The following is a 13985-nucleotide window of genomic DNA, read 5'->3' as shown; positions in this document are numbered from 1 at the left end:
CAAAAATTAGGGACACTGCAGAGGGGAGCAGTTCCTGTCTAGCTGGTGACAAGGAGCCTTGCCTAGAGTGTATTGCTTTCTGGTGGAGGGTTATTTTCTTCTTCTCTTCATTTCACTCTCTAAGTAGTTTGCCTCAGAGATTCATACTCCGCTCTAGCACTTTTGGGGGCTCACGTTACTTTCCTGAAGTGTAAGATTGGCTGTGAATGGGGAGATGGAGTCGGGGACACGGTGCTGCAGTGTAGGACCAATGCTGGGGAGGAGGGCGAGATGCCTGCTGTGTGAACTGAGGGAGGTGAGGGCTGCTACGTTTCACGGTGGCAAGGGTGGCAGGGAAGCAGCAGTGAAATCAGCAGCTTATGGAAACTTTTGAAAAGCAACTAGACTCTTGGGAACAGCAGGAGCCCAAGGACATGGAGGGAGCCAGGACAGAGTTGTAAATTTTCCACAGGTTCTCTCCCCACCATGGCCAGGATGTTTGAGCTCTGCACCTGCTGGAGGAGGAAGAGGCTAAGCAGAGTTAAGGGTGACATTGGAGTAGTGTTTAAATTGCATCTATGTGCTCTCCCTTTTCATGCAGGTCCAATCACTCCCAGGCACAAGGCTGGGGGAAGGTTGGAGGCTTGGATTCAGCCACGCCTGCATCTCACTCTCTGAACTCCTCAGTGTTGGGAAGTTTGCTGTTGTAGGACGGGTGCCTGTGGCTGTTGGACTGTGCAGAGTGATGACAGGTGCTGTACAATTGATTATATCCAGATGCACCTGGAGGGGCATGAGCATGGCGTGAAACAGCTGAGGTGAAATAGACTTGAGAAGAAAAGTCCTAGCACAGGCCCTGCTTGCTCCAGCCAACAGATTCCTTCTTCTGGAGTGGAAGGATGTGCACGTGTTAAATTTGAGCTGCATTAGGTGAATTCAATATCATTATTCATTTACTAAGCAGTCCCAAAGATACACCTTGTATATTTTAGTGGGATTGTATTAACAAATTATTATTAACTACTTTATTATTTCTACTGTGGTAGCCCCTATAATAAATTTTTGAGCTGATTAAGTGTAGAGCTGGTCAACATGGTTTGAATTTTTCAAATGTCAACAATTTTTTTCATGGTTTTGGGGTAGGGAGTAGTTAAAATTTCTTCCATTTTTTGAACTGCGTACAGAGCTGGCCACTTTTATTTTAAATTCAAATGTTTCATATTTCTTTCACCATTTTAAAACCTGCTGTAAGTTAGTGTAAATGTGTATGTACCACTCCTTTCGATTGGATGGATTCAAAACTACTAAACTTTTAGTCATAGGTCCCTAATGCCAACAGCTAATGGAGATTTCCCCTGTATCACAAGCCCTATGTTTCTGGAGCAGAGGGACCAGGGTTTTATCACTGCTACTGCCTTGAAGTTCCAAATGGCCATAGGGCCTGATTAAAGTCAATATAAAGGGTCACATTGACATCATTAGATTTTGGATCAGGGCTTTAGTGTGCTGAATAGTGACCTCCATTAAGAATTAGGTGGCTGCAGATTTGCTACAGTATCTTTTGTATACTCCTATTCAGTAATGAAACTTCAAACTGCTTGTAATTTGTTTTGTCTCATTATAGCTAACTATTTTGTACCTTAGCCATTACTCTTGATTTTCAGTATGTGTGCAAACTTTATTGGTTATTTTAATCTATTTGCAATATAAATACAGTTGTGTTTTTCTTTTCAGATATTGCCATTGGAAATCTGGATTCTTCTAAGTTATCTGTTTAATTTCTACCTGATCTAGTAATGGAGAGACTGATCACAACATCATATAGTGAGTTTAGAGATTGTACTATGCCATGCATAGTTAGCATACAGCTAACTGAAAATGGGGACTTATGGATAATATATCAAATTCACTTTAACAAACATCAGTTACTTACTGCAGTGGTTACATGAGTTGTTAAGGATTGGTTTCAAAAGATGTCCTTCCTCCCGCAAAACACAGTTAATTATCAAGACAGGCAGGGTGAAAGTCCTAAACCATGAACTCTGTGGTCAGATTTCCTAGACCGGTGGTTTTCAAAATTTTTCATTTACGGACCCTTAAATTTTTTTGAATGGAGGTGCGGACCCCTTTGGAAATATTAGGCATAGTCTGCAGACTGTAGGGGTCCACATACCACAGGTTGGAAATCACTGTCCTAGACATGTTTGAAGAGTGATTGGTCTTTTGACCTTATTTTGTATGGCAAGCATTGTTATTTCTGTTTAGTATTTGTGCAATGGATACAAGCAAGAAATAGAAGTTTCTAAGACTTTCCCAAAAATGGAATGTGGAAACATCAAGATTTTTATTTAACTGTCTACCTGAAATGAAAAGAGATCAACCCATTGGTGGATCTAAAACTGATCCTGTGGTCCTGGTGTTGGTGGGCAACCAGTATTCACAGCTGGGACAGGACATTATTGCAATCCTAGAATCCAGTAGATTTCAGTATAACATGGAGACTGCAACTGGCAAAGGTAACATTCCAAGTCTTATCAGTAAAGGAAGGGGGCAATATGCACTATTTATGGAAAATATTTTAAAATATGTAAATATGGATCTATGGCACTGAGACATTTTGGACAGATAGTGTTGGATTACAGTGTTGGCATGGCTGGTTTTCATAAAGCCAATGAGGACAGTTTCCTTAGTGACCAAGTAAAAGGCTTTCCATTGCACCTGTATAACAATTTAAGCCATAAGTACTGTTGTGTAAACCACCATTCTCCTTTACTTCATATTACCAAAGCTTCAGAAATTGTAACGGGTCCACTGGCTGGAAAAGACTGGACAATTTTCCAGATTAACCGTTTCACATTAATCAATCTTATTAGCTCAAATAAAATCACTGGGACAAGTCCCACAAGGCATTTCCAGAGTTATTTTAAATGCTACTGTTGTTTGAGATTTGAGACTCAGCGAATTGTATTTGGCAACAACTTGAACTTTTGGCTACACAAGCTGATCTTTATAGATGCCATCTCTTTCCTGTCAGGGAAAAAGCTCACATTGTCCTTGGATAGGTACATCCTTGAGAACATAGATGACATCTTTTTTGGGAAGGAGGGTATGAGGATATATGTCAAGGATGTGATGGTAAGAGAGAGAATTTATTAAAGAGTATAACCTTAATTGCCATGGCTTATAGGGTAATTACATTTTACTGCAAAAATTATAGTGCCAAGCAAAAATATAAATTGTGTTAGTGATTGTGAACTATGAACTATACATACAATGACTACCTCTAGCAGTAATGCCAAAGGCACAGCTCCTCAGCTGCATGTTTGTCTATTTAGGTCAGCTGAGGATCTGGCCCTTGCTTACCTAACTGTATCTAGAATTTAAGAAGCCATACGTCTTTACTTACTTTCTGTTTATGTACATACAGTTAAGTTTCTGATTAATTGTAATGTTCAATGTTCTGCATTCTTACTATAACCAGAATACATTAATCTATGCAATTTAAATCCTGTTGAAATAAATGTTTTTTTTCCCCTCTGACTTCAATAAAAGCAAGATTGGAACTGTCCATATTAATGTGACATACATTTAATAAATTACATAAACTAAAAATGTTCAGCATAAATAGATAAACATTGTACTCAGGTTGATATTCATTCAATATAAAGATCGCATAGAGCCTAGAGGTAATATAATTGAAGCATGGCTATTAGGTTTAAAAAAAAAAATCAGTGAAAATATAAGAACATTTGTTGTGCCGAGTTCTCATAAGCTAATGACAGCTTCACTTATGTAAAAAGATGTGCACATTTTACAGTAGTTTGCTAAAAATAACGATGAGGTAACATTTTCAATTTTATTTAGATTAAGATCATATATATGCAGCTTGAAATTCTCACATTAGTTAATTTTAACAAAATTAACATTACTCAGGAACCAGTCCTTCAGCCTTTACCCATGTAAGTAATCCTTACTCAAACAATAAATAATGGGACTTTTCAAGGATTAATCATGTGACAATGGGACTTCTTACATGGGTAAGAATTACTTGTGAAAAATATCAACTTCATCCTTCTTTGTTAATTTGTTTTCTGACAACCATTTTATTAACACAGCTGGTTATTTGTGCAGTGCTCAACAGTGGGCAGATTCCTTCCTAGGTGATCAGTTTATTCCCCAAAACTTAATATGAATCAAATCATGTGACTAGGGACAGGAAGAAGTGTGAGTTGGAAAAGATCAGAGAGGCACAGTTATTTTTCCACCTTGAGAAGTAGACTCAGTCCTTGTGTTAGCATGCGTCAGGTACATTTTCCAAGCCCTGGCTATTAAGAAAATCTCCTCAGAAAGGCCTTGTCCTATCTGTCTTTCCTCTTTTTGGTCCTTTGGAGATAACTGCCAAAAACATTGATAGTTATTTTTAAGATTATAAAGCAGGTCAAACACTGACTATTTCAACAGAACCAATTCCTGTGAGTAGAAGTGTCAGCTTTTGAAGAATTTTATAAAGTATTTTCAGCAAATCAGTTTTCCCTCTGCCAGACAAAAATAAGAAGCCTGCTGATACTGAGTACCTCATTGCTGCATGTGGGTTTGGGGACCAAGGACCTTATCTTGAATGGGCAGGACCCTGCACCATTTCAGGGCCTCTTTGACTCTATTAAGGCTGCATGCAAGGGTAAGGTCCAACTTGCAGTCTTGGGGCCTTAGAACGTGACATGTCCTAGCAGAACCTCTTGTCATGAGCCACGCGCAGGTATAGCTTGTTAGGTTTGGACATCTGGGGTGAAATTTTCCACTGAAGTCAATGGCAAAACTCCAGTAGGGGTCCAGGATGTCAACCTTCATATTCAGTAAAGATATTCTTTGCTTTGGATGTCTCCTCAAACAGTATTATTTTAAAGTAGTGTTGTTTCTATACCACATAGAGATATGTACAGCAAAAATCTAATATTTGAACTACGAAAATGAATTTAATGATGTGAACAAAACAATATTAAAGGCTCTCTGTATCAATACTTTTACTATCTGTTTGTTTTGTGAGCACGAGTTCCTCTAATTAGCCTTCCATGTTTGTGTGCATGTTTGGCCTTATCTGCATTGTGCACTAGCACTGGTTACACTATAGCACCGATGGCCAGGTTGTCTAAATGCTGAACTCGCTAGGGCTCCCAGACTGATGATCTAGTCCTAAAAACTCAATTTATACATAAGCTCTGCATTCGTATGAGCTGCAAAAATTACAGATAACAGACTAAATGTTCAAGAATAGGAGCCTAAAATTAGGAGCCTAAGTCTATATTCAAGCATCTAAAGACAGGATTATTCAAAATGCTTAAGTGATTTAGGAGCACACATTGACTTCAATAGGACTTGTGCTACTAAATAATTTAGGCACTTTTAAAAATGTCATTTTTAGCGGCTTAAATATGGATTTAGGTGCCTAGCTTAAGGCTCCGGCTTTTGAAAATCGTGGCCCTTTTCTTCAAACCTGTATGACTCATGCCCTAATATCTTGACTGTGCTGTAGTTTCTCATTACTAGTTACTAGATGCATATGTTCGTCAGAGAGAGCCACTCAAGAATGGAAAAATCATGAAAGGGAATCTTTGGGTTTCCATAGATCTCTTGTTAAAAATCTGCCACCATGCTGAAGAGAAGTTTGGGATGTTTTTCTTGCCTGTGATGTAATTGACCCTACTCTGTGGACTGTTAAATTATCCTGGAGATTATAAATATACACACAGAGAAAAATATTCTCCCCCTCCCGTCCAAAAAAGCAGTTTTGTTGCCTTTATAGTGGACCAGATTGTGCCAGATGGTAGAAACTTTAAAAAACATTGCTGAAGGAGAAAAGCCCCAGATCCTCCTAAAAGGTCGTTTCCTTTTCTTTAAGTTACATCTGTTGAATGCTCTGCCATATTGTCAGTTTTTTCAGCATGTTTTTCAGCAAAAGCACTCTAAAAAAAGAGCAGCTTCATATGTTTGTTTGCCCAGTAATATTGCCTCCTTTCTTGGTTCTCCTCTCCTCTACAAATACGTGCATCAGATTACATTGGTTTGTAACAAGCTACGGAGGAAAACATTTGTTAAAATACGAGCAGCATATCACTGTTGTGATCTTTCCCTACTCCCACTTGTGGAGCTAGAAGTTTAGTTCCAGAGCCTTCTGTGGTGAATATTTTCCAAGATGGTTTGCTAGCTTTCCTGGTGTATTCAGCTGCCAAAATACTGTTAGTTTTCCAAAATGAAAACAACCAGTAGTTGGTTGAAGAAGTTCCTTCTTTTTGTTCAAGGGCAATCAGATTGCTTGATTGGAGATTTTTTTTTTTTAACCGTGTTGTTGTTGAATCCTATAAGGTTCTCTGCACCTGTTCAGCAGCTAGCTAAGCAGCCTCCTGTGGAAGGAGTTCCATATGATGCCCTTTAAAACCTCACCCTTTGGAGCCAGGTAGTGAGAAATAGATAGTGCTATAATAAAGAAGTTGGTAATATTGGTCTATGTAGAGAAATAGAGAAGTCATAACAGATAGCCTTATAAAGAGGCTAACACATTTTATTAACACGTAGACATTAAAAAAAACAGGATGGAATCTGACAAGATATGTGAAATTACTTTTTGTCATTTTAATTAATTTGCACCCATGTCTGGTAGATAATTTCATGCCACAAATAATTGATCAGGGACTGAAGTAGAAATGAACAATTCAGGCTGTGGTTTAAAGGGAATTAATTCTTAATTAAGTTGGCTTACTTTGGATTTTCATCTTTAGGGAAAATCAGCTGCTAAGCATTTGAGATATCTTCACTTAATTTAATATTAGGAAAAGCTTTCATGAGGGATTTAAGGCACTTTGCACATTAAGTAATTCAGGATGAAGTACCTGAATCAAAGGTCAGGAACAGAATTCATGTTGACATTTAGGGGTGTAGTATATTACACTTTTCAATATTACAGAATCACCACTGGATTGGGTCGATCTCAATTTATGCCAAGGAGTGAGGTAGAGCTGGGAAGTCCAGAAGTCTGTGTTTGTAAAGGAAGACATGAATTAGTCCAAAAGAGATTTTTGTGTGTGAAGAACTGCTCTTTGGTGTTTTCCTTAGATATTTCTATTAAGAATTTCCAGAAAGTGTAAATAAATTTTCATCTTTCAAATACAATATGCAGCTATCTATTTTTTATTTTTTTTTACTGGCACTTTAGACATTGCTCAGATAAGTTTTACTTCCTTAAATTCTGTATTCAGCCTTATACTCATTCACTGTCACTTGTTAACAAATGGATTTTTGTGCTAATTTTCAGACCTACTTTACAACACAGTGGCATCCCTTTGGCCAGATCGGAGTCTTGCAGGTTGTTTCTGTTAGGGAAGTTAATGATGGAGTTGGGTATCTCTGATGCAATCCTTTTATTTACAAAAAATGTACAAGACGCTGTTTCCCTGAACACAAGAGGAATCAAACAGCCAGAGACAGTTTCTTTGCTCCAAGCTCCAAGCCATTTTTAGGCAGAACTCAGCCCTAAAAGTTCTGTTTCTAGGCTTTTCTCTGGGCCCTGCTCCCAGGGCCGGCGCTTCCATTTAGGCGACCTAGGCGGTTGCCTAGGGCACCAGGATTTCGGGGGGTGGCATTTTGCTGCCCTCGGCGGCAATTTGGCGGCGGGGGGTCCTTCTGCGCCCCTGGTCTTCGGGGCACTTCGGCAGCAGATCCCGGAGCGAGTGAAGGACCCGCCACAGAATTGCCGCCGAAGTGCCCCGAAGACCGGGAGCGCAGAAGGACCCCCGGCTGCAGAATTGCCGACGACGACCAGGAGCGCGGAAGGACCCCTGACTAGGGCGCCAAAAACCCTGGCGCCACTTCTGCCTGCTCCCAAAAATAGGCGCCGACTCCGAGAAAAATTAGTGGGTGCTTAGCACCCACCAGCAGCCAAGCTCCTCTCCCTCCCCCCACTCCTGCCCACTGGCAGCCCCCGCTGATCAACTTCTCCCCCACCCTCCCAGCACCTCCTGAGCACTGCAGAACAGTTGTTCAGCGATATGCAGGGGGAGGAGCAGGGATGGGGCACACTCAGGTCAGGGGGCGGAATGAGGTAGGGCGAGGGTGGAGCAGGGCCAGGAAGAGGCAGGGCGGGGGTGAGTCCGTGGGGGAAGGGGTAGAGTGGGGATGGGGCCTGGGGCTGAGTGGGGGTTGAGCACCCCTGGGGAAAATTAGAAGCTGGTGTCTGTGTTCCAGCACTTATTCAGGCTGTGTCTGGTGCCTCCATGCTGCATTCTTTCTCAGCTTCTCTGGTCTTCCTGACATTTCTCTCACAGACACACAAACCTTTACAGGACAATAGCCAGCAAAACCCCTTCACCCATATGTGCCTTGCATGGGCCATTGTTTTGGGAGGTGAAGTGCCCAGGTTCTGGGGTGGAGGTTCCTATTATTTCAGCTATCTAGTTATGTAAAGGAGCTTAATGGCTTCTTACAACTATTTTAAATGGAAGGTGGTGGTTCTATCCCTGTTTCAAAGAGGTTTAACCCAACCAGAAACATGGAAAAAGTCTATCTAAAAATGAATATGAAGGGAGGTTTAGATATGTATTTCAAGTGATTGCAGCATTTTATAATGATACATTTCAGAATTTTTTAAAAGTCATAAATACATAGATCTCTAAAAATCTAGTAGCATCAGCCAAGGTGAAAAAGAGAAGTACATTAACTGATTTACACAGGTTTTAATGTGTAATTATGGGCCATATTTTTAAATGTATATAGGTTCCTAAAAATTTAGATAGACTCGCTAAATCGACTCCCACTGCATCAATCGCAGCAGTGTCGATCCCCGGCAAGTGTAGATATGGCCGAGTGTCCATGGTGTTTACCTTCCACCCTGAGGAATCCCTTTGCAGAAGTCCCCACTATTCAGCTGAAATGGCATAGGTATATTAACATTGTTGCATGCACAGAGGTCAGTATTGTCCCTTGTTGTTTTTCTGGCCTGACAGCCTGATCCTGATATACTCTCCAGCACAAGGAGAGAGTCATGATGTCATTGATTCTGTCTGATGTGCCCTCCCCCTCTAGTACAAGTCTGATTGAATCTTTCTGAGACCTTCCTCTGCTCTTGCACAAACTGCTAAAATGGCTCAACTTGCTACATTCCTTGCAATGCCGTCCTAATGTGGGGCGCTTCTCCTTGACCTGTTCATGCTGTCTCCCACAGTTAGTGCATCTCACTAAGGGAATGGATTCCCCCCCTCCCCCCTCTTTCTCCTTTGCTGCTGTCTCAGGAACAGTATGCTAGAGTGTAGATTTAAAGCACACTAGCTACTCTGTACTAACTCCCCGTGTGGACACACTTATTGTGCACTAAGAATGCCATCAGGCTGTTTAGCTTAATACACTACACACTTCTAGTTAATGTTTGGGATCTTACATTTAGTTCTCATAAAATAGAAAAAAAATAGAATTTCTATTCACCTTTAAAATAAACCTGTCTGAAGGGGAATAAAAATACCAAAGGAGCAGTTGGATGCAACATAGTCGTGTAGCAGTCACTGTGCATAAGGCAGTAACGTACGAATCCAATTCCTCCCCTTCAGATTGGGCTATAGTGAAAAAACGTTGTTGTTCCACAGTTTCATTCTTCTTTGAGAAATGATAGGTCCCCACAGCTCCTAGGAATACGTGAGGCTTCAAGCAGTGCTGAGTGTCAGAGTGGTGCAGATCTGTCTGCCTTGTTCCACAATAACGTAAAATACTTTCCTGCTGTGGTCATCTTCCTGCATGGCCTGTGCATAGCTGGAATTCCTCTTTCCATTGGCTCCACTATGGGACTAGATTTGTGTCTGCAGAGTCCAGGGCTCCAGGTGGCTTAGACAGAGTTCTGTGGCTCACTCAGCCAGCTGCTGCACAGCAGAGGACTCACCCGCTCAGACGCTGTCACCATGTTTAATTTCAGAAGAGTGAATCTGAAAGCAGATTAAGTTGCACAAGTGGATTAAAAGCTGGCTAATTGATAGGTCCCAAAATGTAATTGTAAATGGGAATCATCATCAATTAGGGGTGGTTCTTCTGGGGTCCTTCAGGGATCAGTTCTTGGCTCTATGCTATTTAACATAAAATTATCACTGATATTGTTTGTAGATGACACAAACTGTGGAAGTGGTAAATAATGAAGAGGAAAGGTCACTAATACAGAGCAATCTGGATTACTTGTTAAACAGGGCTCAGCAAACAATATGTGTTTTAAAATGGCTAATGTGTAAATATGTACAACTAGAATCAAAGAGTGTAGGCCACACTTACATGGTGGGGGACTTTATTCTAGGAAGCAGTGACTCTGAAAAAGATTTGGGAGTTAGGCTGAATAATCAGTTGACCATGAGCTCCCAGTGGAACACTGTTGACAGGAAAGCTACTGGAATCCTGGGATGCATAAATAGGATAATATTGAGTAGGAGTTGAGAGATTATCTTTACCTCTGTTTTTGGCCCAGGTGTGACAATTGCTGGAACACTGTGTCCAGTTCTGGTGTCCACAATTCAAGATGATTCAGAGAAGAGCCACGAGAATGATTAAAGGATTAGAACACATACCTTATAGTTAAGATCAATCTATTTAGTTTAACAAAGAGAAGGTTAAGGGGTGACTTGATTAAAATCAACACATACCTATATGGGAAACAAATATTTAATAATGGGCTCTTCAGTGATCCAATGGCTGGAAGTTGAAGTTAGACAAATTCAGACAGGAAGTAAGGTGTAAATTTTGAAAGGTGATGATGATTAATCTTCAGAACAATTTATCAAGGGTCATGGTGGATTCTCCATCACTGGCAATTTTTTAAATCAAGATTGGATTTTTTTTTCTAAACTATCTGCTCTAGGGATTGTTTTGGAGCAAGTTTTTATGGTCTGTGTTATACAGGAGATCAGATTAGATTATCGTAATGATCCCTTGGAGTCAATGAAACTATGAAAGTGGAACTTTATTAAACCCTGTGGACTTCTCTGTCCGTGTGGCTGAATTGCTTCCAGCCTAAATCCCTGTTCCCTGTTCCACTAGCGTTCCCTCAATAACAGTCCCTCCAGGGAACTTGGGCCTTCTGATTCCAGTTCCACTGATCATGATACATCTCATCAATCATACATCTCAGGCAAAAGAAATGGGCCATGGAGAGTGTCCTGAAAGTAAAAGATGTGGGTCATTTTGGAAAAAAGGTAAGTATAATCTAGGAAACCTTACAAAAGAGCATCCTACCACCATCTTCTTTTCTTTTAAAGTATGGGGGGAGGAGTCTCGCTTGGGTGCTATGCTGATTACAGCTCCTACAGCATAGCAAGAGGGAGAGAGAGAGAGCTGATCTCTCAAAAGGGCAGGTCCCAAATCATGTTAGCAGGGGTTGAAGTAAAGTAAGTGCTACACGGTGTGACAATGTACATTGTGGGGGTGCAACTTCTAAAGTGCAAAGTAGTCTGTGTTAATTGGTCCATTTAGACTCTGCTGGTGTGCACTAAAGGTCCCTTGTGTTTTAATATAGTGCACAGTACATTAAAGAGCAGTAGGGAACCTGTAGCATGCAACAGCAAGATCTACATGGACCAGTTAGTGCATAACACATTAGTGTGCTTGAAATCACATGCCTGTAGACTGCATTAGTGGGATTACTATGTAGACAAGCCCTAAACAAATAGATTATTTCACCTATGAAAAGCACATTTGATATTAAATAATATTTATTGTTGGTATGTTTTGTTTTGATTGTTTAAATGCATTATTTATTTTGGCTTCATGGTCAGTTTCTCACTTCCTTTTGGTGACTATCCTATTATGAGACTTAGTTTTAAAGTAAGTCAGCCAAAGTAATCATTTTTCCCCATAGAAAACAATGCAAAAACTATTCTTTATCTTTTTCATGTAAAACTAAGGTAGAAGTCTTGTACTTCTTCTGTATGTGTTGCAAAACAGCTTGCTCTCTCATCTCTCTCTAGACCACAAATTTATAAAATTAAGTGTGTAACATGATTAATTTCTTAAAGAGTTTGCAGAGATCAGGAACTGGGGCAGTCCTGCCAACTTTTATGATTTTATTGCGTGTGTCTTGAAGTTATGTATTAAAAAAAAAAATGTGAATCATCTAAAGCAGGGGTAGGCAACCTATGGCATGCGTGCCAAAGGCGGTACACAAGCTGATTTTCAGTGGCACTCACACTTCCCGGGTCCTGGCTACCGGTCCGGGGGGGCTCTGCATTTTAATTTAATTTTAAATGAAGCTTCTTAAACATTTTAAAAACCTTATTTACTTTACATACAAGAATAGTTTTGTTATATATTATAGACTTATAGAAAGAGACCTTCTAAAAATGTTAAAATGTATTACTGGCATGCGAAACCTTAAATTAGAGTGAATAAATGAAGACTCGGCACAACACTTCTGAAAGGTGGCCGAACCCTGATCTAAAGTATGCTTCTAGCCCTCTTTGTTGTGAAGAAAGGCTGGGAAATGTGAATCTTAAAGACTCAAAAAAACAGAAGGCAAATAAAAAGACCCAAACTCTATTATTTTTAAAAATCTTATGATTTTAAGCTAATCTCATGATTTTTTGGGCATCACCCAATTTCTTAACTCTTGGGGTTGTCAACACTGCTGAGGACACAAAGAGAAGTTTAAGGAGTCTGAAGTTGGAGATGTTTCTTTGGCACTTCCTGGATAAAAGGACATTTTCTCATTGCCGCCAAATGTGTTCTTATAAGTGGAAGGCATTGAATGAAATTATTTCAAATAGATACAAAAGCAATTTTAAAAACTTCTTAGAAAAAGCACTCTTCTCATGGCTGTTCCTTTCCAGGCTGCAAGGCAGTTGCAAAATAAATAATTTAAGAAGGAAAAACAAACGAGAATAATAATATACCATCCTTTCTTTCACCATATGAGAGTGGGCCATTTTAGTTTTCATGTTCTCCCCTTGACTGACAAAGAAAGTTCTTGTATTTTCCTTGGAGCTTATCAGCCTATTTAATGACTCCAGCTAGAGGTAGTTTAGCCTTTAATTAAAATACAATTTTCAGTTTTTTTAGTGCATTAATGAGACAGCAAAAATGAATTCATTGAGAGAGGAATGGATATCTAGACCTTACAGCAGTGAAAGTTAGAGGCTCATTAGCAGCTAATTATGCAAAACACAGTAGATAAATAAAGCTGTTATGGTGTAAAAAAGCCTCAGTGCATTACCTAATGACATAAAATGTTTACAGTCTGTATTGGTAAGATATAACGTCTTACTGAAATTATTAATGACATATTTAACAGTAACACAGCTTGAATCACAATTGCTTTACAGGTACAAGCTTGAAGGTAAGGAAACATAAACACAAACTATAGTTACTGGTTCTGTGGTCAGTATGACAATCTCAGAAATCTTAGGAGGAACATGTATGTTTTATGGATAGCTGCAAAAGATGAGATACAGTCAATTTCTGAATAGGGCAGAGTTTAACATTTGGTATTATAGCCAAGATTTTCAAAAGTGACTTTGGAGCTAGATCTACAGAGGGAGTTAGGTGCGTTTTGCCACTTTAGGCATATAAGTTCAAAATTTAAATCCTCAAAAGCCCCACTCATGTGTCGCCTAACCTTCCCAAGCCTCCTAAGGGATTTCATCAGTGGAAAATTAGTTACCTAAAAATCTGCCACTGGACATGCACACAGTCCTCACACCCAGGCCTAAGACTAAGCCCAGGCAGGATCCTCAAACTAGGTGTTGCCCTGCCCATTTTGCCTGTAGGGTCCAATCCAGTAGCCAATCTACTGAGACCACCTAACAGACTGGGCTCCATACAAAATGCCACCAATGCTGAAGGACGAAGTGTTGGTGGTACCCATTCCACCTTATAACTTTTAGCCCAGTGGTTAGAGCACTCACTGCGTCTCCCACATCCTGAGTATCTGTTCCCCCCTCTGGCTGATGGGAAGCAGGGATTTGAACTCATCTCCAACAGGACTATAGAATCATTCT

General features: G+C 40.1%; 1 pseudogene; it reads left to right on the top strand.

Moving 5' to 3' along the window:
• The first annotated feature begins 778 nt into the window (after positions 1–778).
• LOC135879646 (bifunctional heparan sulfate N-deacetylase/N-sulfotransferase 4-like) overlaps positions 779–13985 on the top strand; it is a 56697-nt pseudogene continuing 43490 nt past the window's right edge.

Source organism: Emys orbicularis, chromosome 5, assembly GCF_028017835.1.
Source record: "Emys orbicularis isolate rEmyOrb1 chromosome 5, rEmyOrb1.hap1, whole genome shotgun sequence".
Classification (NCBI taxonomy): Eukaryota; Metazoa; Chordata; order Testudines; family Emydidae; genus Emys; species Emys orbicularis.
This window is presented reverse-complemented; position numbering and strand designations above follow the sequence as displayed.